The 11,296-nt window shown below is 44.4% G+C and overlaps 1 long non-coding RNA gene across 1 annotated transcript; it reads right to left on the reverse strand.

Annotated features, from left to right (window-relative positions):
- Positions 1-7,908: 7,908 nt before the first annotated feature.
- On the reverse strand, positions 7,909-11,080 carry LOC131495492 (uncharacterized). The gene is made up of 3 exons (XR_009253980.1): positions 10,216-11,080; positions 9,079-9,300; positions 7,909-8,286 (listed from the first exon to the last, which is right to left on the reverse strand). It is a non-coding gene; the product is annotated as an uncharacterized LOC131495492 (long non-coding RNA).
- Positions 11,081-11,296: the final 216 nt, after the last annotated feature.

Raw genomic sequence — 11,296 nt, forward strand, 5'->3', positions numbered from 1 at the left:
GATTAGAATGCCCTTCTGAAACGACACACAAGGAAGTGAACTGGGGGGAGACATCGAAGATAACTTCTTTAAAAAAGTGTCAGGTGCTTCTGTTCCCCTATCGAGCAGCTGGCATTTGAAACTTCCAAGCACAAGCCATTGCTGGCTGGGGGTAATGGGAATCAGTGGGCCATTTATTGTATGGCCCATGACTTGTAAACACATCTTGCCACTACGTGTGTTCAGGCAATTACTGGGCAATTACACCTGCAAACTACCCAGCCATTACAGATGGAGTCTCACGTGAGCTGTCATTTGGGAAGCGGTGGCTGCTTCCCCATTTCACTGGCATCATCACATCCTCTTGGGAAGACCAAATGCCATTAGAAGCCAAGAGGTAGGTGATCCATTTCTAGAACAGCTGAATTACTGAAGGCAGATGGCTCCTAATCTGAGATGGTTCAAAGCAGTTCTTCCTGAGGTAAGAGGAAAGCCATAAGTGACCAAAGAACCGTGTCTGAAAATGCCTAAGTCCCGGTGCACATGTGGGGTGAACATTTATGCAACAAGCGTCTACCAAGTATAGGGCAAAAAAACAACACTTACAGAAGATCTGTCAGGCTCTGGGTACTGTGCTGAGTGTTTCGTATCTACTTTCTCATTTAATCTTCCCAACTAGCCTGGGCGGGGGGAGGGAGACGTAATCATCTTTATTTTACACATCCCACAGCTCAGAAAGGTAAAAGAATGAGCCCGTGTCGCCTCTTGCTAATGAACGGTTGAGCTGGGACATTCGCCCACATCTTCTACCTGCAGATCCTGTGTTTATCCTTTCTCATGTTCCTCAGAGAGGGGGACGGAGGAGAATGTAAAGATGGAATTTTAGCCTTCCCGGAGGTTACTGAGAGTAAAATGACTCTAGAACAATGAAAAGTAACCCATGACCCAGGACAACAACTACAAGGTGGATTAAAGACAACGCTCCAAGGGCAGAGAGAGCTAAAGATATATGGTCTGTACATGCACAGGTAATCTAGAAGCACATCCTAAACGGATGTGAGTTTTGAGCCAAGTTCTAAAAAACATGAATGACTATTTTTAGCCTCATCTGCACAAGTGTTAGGTTCTGTAGGTTGTGTTAGGTTGCTGGGGTTCCATCAGCCTACCTCTGTGCCTATTCGGATAGGAGTTGGAAATACACTTCTACCCTTGAAAATGTGATGTGCCAGAAATCACTGGCAGGTGGAATCATATTTTAACTGAACCTCAGCTGCTCAAGAAAAACTTTGGTTAGGGACCTGATTTGAGGTGTTCCCCAGTATCTTTTCTTTTCCTTACCGTTTTAGAGAACAGTGCAAAGCGAAGAGATATTATTATCAACAGTTATCAAGTTCTGTGTAAGCTCTGCCCATCTGGAGACCAGTAGACCAGCAGATCAGGCATAAATGGTAGACATTTGTAGCAGCCTTAACAATTCAAGCACGAACTCGTTGCTGGCCCTAGAAAAGAGCAATTGCTAAGAACAGGAGTCCAGTTTCTACGGGTGTGAAGAATCTTCAAAGGTCGGTTGAGAACTTTCTTGTCAATATCAGGTCGTAGAGCAGCTGACTGGGGTTAGGAAAAAGAAGGGATAAAGAAAGAGACCTGGTTTTCTCTGTGACCAGAAAGTTGGCTCATCACTCCACGCTATTCTCATTTACCTAATTCATATAATACAATGTGTTTGTATGTGAAATATATGCAAAAGTACTTTGTCAGCTCAAGAAATCCTTTAGTCACACTGTACTGTTAATACCCTGGATCCTTGCTGTACAATCCCAGATCAGTGAAATTCACATATTCTTGTAAAAGATCAAATATGTTCTCATTTATGATGAAAAATAACTATAATCCAGGAATAACGTATCATTTAAAATAATGGATCAGTATTCACAATAAAAAAATATTCTGAGGGACGCCTGGGTGGCTCAGTTGGTTAGGTGCTAGATTCTTGATTTCGGTTCACGTCATGATCTCACGGTTCGTGGGATTGAGCCTCGTGTTGGCCTCTGCCCTGGCAGTGCAGAGCCTGCTTGGGATTCTCTCTCTCTCTCTCTCTCTCTCTCTCTCTCTCTTTCTCTCTCTCCCCGCCCCTGCTCATGCTCACTCTCTCTCTCTCAAAATAAATATATAAACTTTAAACAATATTTTCACATATCTATTAAAATTTCTAAGTGGTTATCCTGCTCTAGAAAATAGCTGTTATTCACAATGAAAAGATCTAACTTGCCACCCAGGTGACATGGTAACTACACTTGTGACCAGAGCATAACGCATAGCGTTGTTGAATCACTACAACTACACTACTACAATTTTCTACAATCCCCACTACTACAATTTTCTCCAAGTTGCACACTTGAAATTAACGTAACATTGTGTGTCAACTATACTTCAATTACACAAGTAAATATTGAATCATTCAGCTACATTGAGAATGATGATTGATATTCTTCCTACAAATAAGCTTAGATTTCTACCCTTATGCTTAAACGCATGTCAAGATTTTTATCCAAACTGAAAAATATTTGATGAACAACTGCATACTTTAAAAGTTCTGAGATGAGGAGTGCGTGGGTGGCTCAGTTAGTTAAGCGTCAGACGTGGGCTCAGGTGATGATCTCGTGGTTTGTGAGTTCAAGCCCCATGTCGGGCTTTGGTGCTGACAGCTCGGAGCCTGGAGCCTGCTTCAGATTCTGTGTCTCTCTCTCTCTGCCCCTCCCCCTCTTGCTCTCTCTCTCTCTCTCTCTCTCAAGAATAAACATTTAAAAAACTACAAAAATTATACATAAAAGTTCTGAGATGAAAAATTGTCTTTGTCAATTTGTGACTTCTAATTAAGTATTTCACCACTGATTGGGCAAAGAGACTTCTGGTCAACAAATTATAAGTCTTCTTTATATTAAAAAACAAAAAACAAAAACCTCAGTCAATTGCTGTAAAAAATTATGATAATATAAAAAAAGGTAATAATACAAAATTATTTTTTGAGTGTTTAAAAAGAAAAGATCCAATTCAATGAGCTCGAAAGCATGGTACTCAAAGAGTCTAGACCATGGCAGTGTAAAAACCTTAAAATTTTCTTTATTTGCATTTTTCTATCAGTTGAATGAAGGTGTTATCACAGACTTGGCTAAGTACCATTGGTAAGTAGTTTAGCGGTTCTGTACCACTGGCAACACACCTATAAAATATCCTAATTAGCTCCCTTGGAATAGAATAAAAAAAAAATGAGATCGTATTTGTTGTTACTGACCCTAGGGTATCTCAGACAAAAGAACTACATAAGGCCCAATTCTGATGTCTTCAAGGGTAATGACGATGTTCAACATTATACCTTTTTATCTTTATTTTCTTCCAACAAGGTTATGTTCAATTTTCAATCGACACACCGGTGTGAGCAATGCCAGCTCACCCTCTCCTCCCATGCGGTTGAGGAGGGTTGCAGAGTCGAGCCTATTTTGTGGTGAGGCAGGGGGGTGCGACATCAGCTGAGTGCCCTTTTGCCCTCTTCCTTGATCCAGCCCCCGTACCTGTTGTTCTGTGAATCACTTTCAAACCCAGTTAACCAGAACCTGATAAATGCATCCTCAGCAACCAGACAGTGAGAGCAGTACCTTGGAGTCCAACTTGATGTTCAGCCCTCCAGGGTGGCCCCCAAAGTGAAGACTGGATCCCAGACTTCCTACCTCCAATAAACCAAGCTGGGAAGCAACAGGTAGAATATGTAGGTGCGAGGGCCAGCAGATCGGGGAGGTTGCTCAAGCACAGTGATTAGACTTTGTTGCTTTAGCAAGAGAAGCAAAGACCCACGGGAATAAAGAGAGTAAACAACTGAAGGAAAGGCTACCCATAGTTGATGGGGAGACCAGGGGTGCAGCCTAGCGGAAGTTCAGGGATTACTAGCAATTTTCTCCAAATTAGACTTTGGGACGTTTTAAGCAAATGAAAGTGGGCCATTTGCTGTTGCTATATATGTTTTTTAAAGTCTACATTTATTATCATCATGACCAGTTTATTTCCATCGCATAGCTCATGTAGGAAATACCCAAGTTAAAAATCCCAGCATAAGAATGCCTGGAGAGGGAGACCCATGAAGGTCAAGTGCCTGCAGACGTCCATCTAGGGGGTTTATGGCTCTGAGGACCTACTTCTCATTCCAGGAGCCTCACAACCGGAGGAGGAGGCTTCTGAGCCCAAGGGATCCAGAAGCTCTAGGTGTTCATGTCTTTATGGGTAAAAATGCCAACGTTTTTCTCCACTTCCTGAAACCCTTGCTTCCCTGCGTCACACCTGCCTGTAAGAGGGGAGGAAATGGTGAAGGTAAAAATCATGGTGGCAACGCAGGCCATTCGTAGCTCTTTGTCTCCAACCCACAGATTTGCTGAGCATACAATGACCCTGTTTCTATCCCTTCTTGGGAATGCCTGACTCCAGCTATCTGAGAATGTCATGTTGAATATTTGTCTCAGTTTGGGTCTCTCCTCACCTGCAGAAGGATATACGGAGACAGAAATAAGGGAACAAGTGGTTTATTTGGAAGGAGATTGCAAAATATCAGTGGGAAGTGGGGACTGGGGATGTAAGATTGAAAAAAGAAGGTAGCCAATAAAGAGTAACGAAGTAAGTTACCACTCAACTGAAGTTCAATCCTGTGGGAGAATTCCATGGATCGCTCATTTCAGAGGATACCCCCCCCCCAGATGTCCAGAGGTGTGGGAGAAATACAGTATTAATATACTAACTCCACTGGTATAGGTTAAAAGCTCTTGTGAGGATGGCTCAGTCAGTTAAGCATCCAACTCTTGATTTCAGCTCACATCATGATCTCACAGTTTTGAGTTCAAGCCCCACATTGGGCTCTGCACTGACAGCCCAGAGCCTGCTTGGGATCCTCTCTCTCCTTCTCCCTCTGTCCCTCCCCTGCACACATGCATGCACTCGTGCACCCTCTCTCTCAAGAACAGATAAATAAACATTTAAAAAGGAAAAAAAAAAGCTCTAGTGAGGGGAACATTAATTCCCTGGTATTTCTGACCTGTGGCAAAGGTGGCAAAAACAGTTTCCTTGCAAAGAAATGCAAAGGCTGGTGGTTGAAAGGTGGCCCTTGCTCACTGAGGTGGGACGGGCAAGAGAGGTAGGTCTAGGCACTAATAATTTCTGTCCCAGCACGACAGTTCCTCACTACTTCCTGCCCTACGGCCTATCTGTGACGACCAGCTGCATTGACGATTTCTGCTTGGGCGCTCCTCCTATAATGATGGCTGATATAGGAGAAGGCTTCCTCCCCACTAGGGTTATAATTTACCAGGAGGCTCCCCAAAGTGTGGGCACCTTCTCAGTCTTCTTAGAAAACCTATGTCCAGGGGCGCCTGGGTGGCGCAGTCGGTTAAGCGTCCGACTTCAGCCAGGTCACGATCTCGCGGTCCGTGAGTTCGAGCCCCGCGTCAGGCTCTGGGCTGATGGCTCGGAGCCTGGAGCCTGTTTCCGATTCTGTGTCTCCCTCTCTCTCTGCCCCTCCCCCGTTCATGCTCTGTCTCTCTCTGTCCCAAAAATAAATTTAAAAACGTTGAAAAAAAAAAAAAAAAAAAAAAGAAAACCTATGTCCAAGGATCTCAGCGCAGGTTTTCTAGACTGGGTTAAATGGGTTAAACTTTTATGGCACCAACCAAGGTTCCAAATGAAATCGTGTCTGCTGCTGAAAACCACCTGGGGTCCTGGACACAGAAGGCATCAAGGTGAGCTGTTAACTCACCTAGTGATTCTCTGAGGTAAGCTGGCAGCGTCTCTCCTCTTCTTTTCTAGGATCTAAATCCCAGTTTCCCAGGCCTGGTCCTTGGTCTCCAAGTCCATGTAGCTATCCTCCACCCTGGAGTCCAAGAAACACTATGTCGGGACTCCGGGGGTGGGCATGCTGTTTAGACCTCCATATGCCCCACATGCCTGCATTGCTTTGTATCATTCTCCAATCACGCTATGGTCTTCTGAACGATTGTTCTGCTGTTCCTATGTCTTTGTGCTTACCAAATACGACCTCTGACACTCAAGGAGAGTCAGTAGCTGTAAGCTAAATTGACATGCCAGAAAAGCCAGAAGCATGTGGTCTCAGGGTTCCACCCCAAATCCTTGTGGTTCGGGACTACAGCTGATCCCGCTCTTTCACCTCAGACGCGAGAGCCACCCCCCGCATGATCACTCTGAACGCTGCCAAGGTTTTGAGGAAACAAGTGGGGAAAGGCCACTTGGATTTGAAGCTTTTGGTTATGACATGAAAAGAACAGATGTCAGCCGGACCAGGCATGAAGGCGGAAAATAGCAGTGTAGTCTTCCCCACGCAGACAAGAGGAGGATGTGAGGGGAGAGCCAGCCTGGAGCCCTTTGGAAGCTCCAGGTTTCTTACTGCTCTGTGTCCGTGAACTTCAGGGGACACCTCTATGGACCAACATGGCATGGACGAGACAATAGCGGCCAAAGACCTGGTGCTCGGGACCCAGATTTGGAAGGAAACTTGGGATCATCAGGTCTATTTGTTTCACTTTCCAGTTGAGAACACGGAGGCCCATAGACGGACAGTAAACACACTCAACATACTCAAGGTCATATAATGGTTGGTAACCAACCACAGGGAAGCTCTTGCTTTGGGAGATACTTGCAGGTTGGCAGGTCTCTCCTTTAAGGGAAGACCCATCAAAGGTCTACATCCCCTAAATACATATCTAATGTGTCATATAATCTCAGAGTATCATTTTCCTAGGTATGTACATGTAAGTTACACGTACATTACAAAGCTTGTAACCTGCTCAAAGACATCCCTGAGACTAATCTCTCTCTGTCTCTCTCTCTGTCTCTCTCTTATCCATCTCCTACTGAGGAATGCGACACCCAAAATGGGTATGTTCTCCATCTTTGGGGATATCGATGGCTTAACAGCCAAGAGCAGACGCAGCATTCAGGAGACAGTACAAAGCAGAGTATGATTAAATGCTGAAACAGGTAGTCGGTGCTAGAGAAACTCAGAGGTAGGTGAGCTTCCTGGTGGCTGAAGTGAGCAGAGAGGAGTCGCAAGGAGGCAAAGGTGTCAGCCTAGGAAGCTTCTGCTTCTACAGAGGCAGGGGCAGAAATGAATTGCTTCTGACACCACAGGCACAGGAACGGGAGGAGGGCAAAACCTACCAGTGCCATCTCCAGGTCAGACAAAACCAGGGCCACCAGGCAAGAGACAGGGTTGAAGCGACCTTGCCAGCCGCAACTCTGTTCTCCAGCGGGAAGAATCAGGCTGTGTGTATTGTAAGTTTAAAAAGTAACTTCGTACCTGCTCATGACCTCAGGCAGAGGATTAATTGATGCCGAACTATAAAATACAGCCCTCAGTTCCTGAAAGGGCTCTGTTAGATAGCAATTCTCAACGTGTATGACACTGGGTTTAGAAACTTCATGAAGATTTATAGAAAGTGTGAAACACTGCTACAACTATTAAACGAGAAAATCTAAAACCCGAGAATGAGTGGCAGGGGAGAACGGAGAAATTATAAATCTGCCAAATGTTTGAGTAAACATCATATTGGAAGACAAATTGAAAACATCTGACTGTGAAAAACCGTGGCCACGGAGTGGATTTGACAAGCTCTCGGTTAAGACAGTAGTGGTACAGGAAGTTGAGACCCACGGCGTTCGATGGTTCTGTCTTTCTGCCAAATTCCCCCTGTCCAGAAAGGATTGCTTTTCTTAGACCAGATGGATTGGTGAAGAAAGGGCTGTCTGTAAATTAGACATAAAATAAATATCAAATAACAAAATGTAAAGACCGTATATAAACATCTGGACAAAATGTTAAAAAAAAAAAAAAAAGCAGGCAATCTACTGTATATAATTCCAGATATGGAGTCATTTAGATGATTGACAGAATTCTCATTTATTTCTAAGCATCGGATATTTTATAGACGCGACTTCCATTAAACCACATTTCTTCATGAATATTTGCCCTGCGTAATTTTCATCCTGGTAATATTTCCCCATTTTGGAACAGCAGCCAAGGGGTCAAAAGAGCCTTCTTTTGGAAAATGTGTTTTGTATTTAGCAGGACAGCCATGATGATGCCAAATGACAAGGAGAGGCTGCTCCGTGTGAGGACGGTTAACTCTCTTCTAGTCTGGACTAGCTGTCCTTCTTGTGGCCACCTCCGACTTTGCTCAGTTATTAGCTGTCCTTAAGAACACGTTAGCAGCACAGAGGAGTGTCTCTTTCCTGTCCAGTCCATCAGATCCTGAAGTTCTAGAGATCGTAACAGAGAGACATGGCGTATTAGTGCATTGCCTCCTCCTTTTCCTGGATATCATATTGAATTGACAAATTTAAAGACAGAGTGAGAGAACATCTGAGGGGTAACTGTTATGTAGCCATCTCAAGGGAAATGGCTTGTTCTAGAGTAAGGCAGAAATATCTAAATATCCTATTTAAATCACTTTGGAAATTTCGAGCTGTCAATCCCAAAGGGGGAAATGATGGATGTCCTCATCATACAGGCGCGTATAACTCAGCCACCTGAGTAATGGACAGACGGACAGACACACATCTACACAGATGAGAACATTAAGGATCGCTGATGCACAGTGACTCATCTGGACACAAACCTAATTAGAAGCAAAGCTAGGGCTAGAACTCAGACCTCTTAATTTTTAATGCATCTCTTTGCTGCACTGTGCTTTTGGATTAGCTGGCATAAATCCATCCGAACTCCAAAATGGTTTGAACTATTTGAGATGACACATTTCCTTCCTTTGCTGTCTCTGCCCCACCCAGGTTGTCCTACAGACAACGCAGAGATGATCACTGCATTTCCTTTTGCAAAAACCTACAGCGGCTCCTTATTTCCCACCAAGGGGGCTTGCAAAGCTCCACGACGTGCTTCCCACTGTCATTCCACTCTTTCCAACGCCTGGTCACTTGGAGTGTTTTCCAGCCTAATCAAACCACCCGCTGCCACACTTCCTCTTCCACCCCCTGAACCTCTGCTCACATCCCCTCCCCCCCTCGCCCCCCCCCCAGAGAAACCTCCCCACACACCAGGCTTCCCTGTGAAAATTCCACTCGTCCTTTAAGGCCAGATCACACGCTGTCTCCTTTGGGAAGCCTTCCAGGAGACCCAGCTGTCTGGGACTGCTTCTCTTTCACTTTGCCGGTTTCTCTGCATCAGCTTGTATCACTGTCTGCCACCTGCTCCTCCAAAAGTCCTTTGAGGGAAAATCCCTCTTACTCATCACTGCAACTCCAGAGCTTTGGACAGTGCTAGACACAGAGTAGGTGCTCAGTTAAAACATACTCTTGAATAAATAAATGTGTCGGTTTATTAACATTATAATAGCTCTAACCTCTTCCACTCCACAATCGGTGTATTCACATGAAAATAATCCAAACATGCTACATCAGTGAATAGATAAAGTAATTAACCAATTGTCCATTTTTTTCTTTTTTAATTACAAACTTGTTTTGCACGATGTCGGCATAACGCTGGCCTCTCGGCAGAACTTTCAGCAACTGGAAATGTAAAGTCAACTTCAAACCCAAAAGCAACACATATCGTCTTTGGTAGAAACATATACAATTCCGTAGTAAATTCCCCGGTTATATTACACGGTCACACTTTGTCACTATTCATTTATTTCGATGACTCTACGATGCCACAAGAAATGTCCTACTCCAGACCTTCTCCCGTGGCTTTATATACAGTATCTGCTTCCTAAATCGTTCATTAAACATTTACGTCGATAAATGCGCTTTGAATATTAATGAAGAATAGTGTGGGGAAGAAAGTACTAGCTGGAGAAGGGGGCTGTGGAGGGTCGGAGGGGTGTGTTCCCTACTACCTACCTAATATGCGGTTATGGTGCAACCAAGTTCAGAGGCTAACTATCTGGGGAGGCAAAATTATCCTCTTGGTTTTTACAGTTAATACCACCTATATGTGGCAAGCAACCACACTCCCTTCCTGAACTGCAGCATAAGTCCTGCAGAGACAGTACCTCGGGATCAGAGATTGGTCCCTTACATAGGACACGTTCAAGGTGAAAGGCAAGGTCCGTGTAGCTCAGCTCAGGCTGGTCCTGCCCTTTCTCCCTGTTTCTCCGTTCTGATGATCTTACTACAATACCAGGAGTCTGGCGTGGGCATCGTTCTTGTTTTCCACCAGGATTTCATACTCACAGATGAGCTCACAAAGTCCCAAGGCGTCATCTTTCAGTGAAGCCCATCTAACTCCTCCTCCCAAAGTAATCCGAATCTTAGGGACTCTTTGAAAAGGCCAAAACAATTGGGAGTTTTTCGATCCATCTTTCCAGGAGGCACATTTTGAACATGGAAACCGGGGTGGGGGAGGCTCCGGGGGGGAGGGTTTGTGGGCAGAGGGCGCTCCACTGATCTGTTGCCCCGCACCGGAGGGGTGTGAGGAGTGTAACTGAAGACGTGGCTGTCACTTCTGAAAGGCCGCCAAGGTCTGTGTCATCACTGGCCTTCTAGACTGCTGTTCTGCCTCATCCAAATAAATGCTCTCTCCACGGGGCTTGTAAAAGCAGGGTTTTCATGCACACTTTCCTCCCAAGTGGGGCCGGCCAGCTACACTGCATTAAATCAATTGTGATCCAAGCTGATTCTGCTTTAAAATGACTTCCAATTAGCATGCAGCAACATGGTAGAAGATTTCCAAATAGATCAATTAAATAGCCGCATTGTGAAGAAATCATTTCCCATGGGTCTCATTTTTTTGCCCTTCGTGTGTTGGGAAAAAAAAAATTTTTTTCCTGTAAAAGATGACTCCTCTGTAAAATATGAAATGATCTGATTAAAATGTTGCTTTCAAATGCTGCATTTGGAGCTGAGGGAGATTTTTCCTTTTAATTCTTCTCTGGCTGACAGTCATTATCCGCCAGACTTTGAATCATACAACTCACCTTGCCACCCTGACCCCTTTCTCCCAGGAGAATGCACACAGCACAGGTTATTATAAGCTAAACTTGTATACGGGTAGTTGAAGGATTACAAAATACCCTCAGTCAATTGTTTAGGATCCATAGAATAGAAACAATGTATATATATCCCCCCCCCCACCATGTGTGAGTGCCCTGGCACTCCCCAGCTGCTCTGAATATATTGTTACTTTTTCCAAAATCTCTCAAAAGATTTCTCTAATAACTCTCTTATTTATTATCAAAAACTAAACACTAACACATTGTGAGCCTTTAAATGAAATTTCTTTTTGGTGCCTGGGTGACTCAGTCGGTTAAGCATC

Source organism: Neofelis nebulosa, chromosome 15 (genome assembly GCF_028018385.1).
Source record: "Neofelis nebulosa isolate mNeoNeb1 chromosome 15, mNeoNeb1.pri, whole genome shotgun sequence".
Classification (NCBI taxonomy): domain Eukaryota; kingdom Metazoa; phylum Chordata; class Mammalia; order Carnivora; family Felidae; genus Neofelis; species Neofelis nebulosa.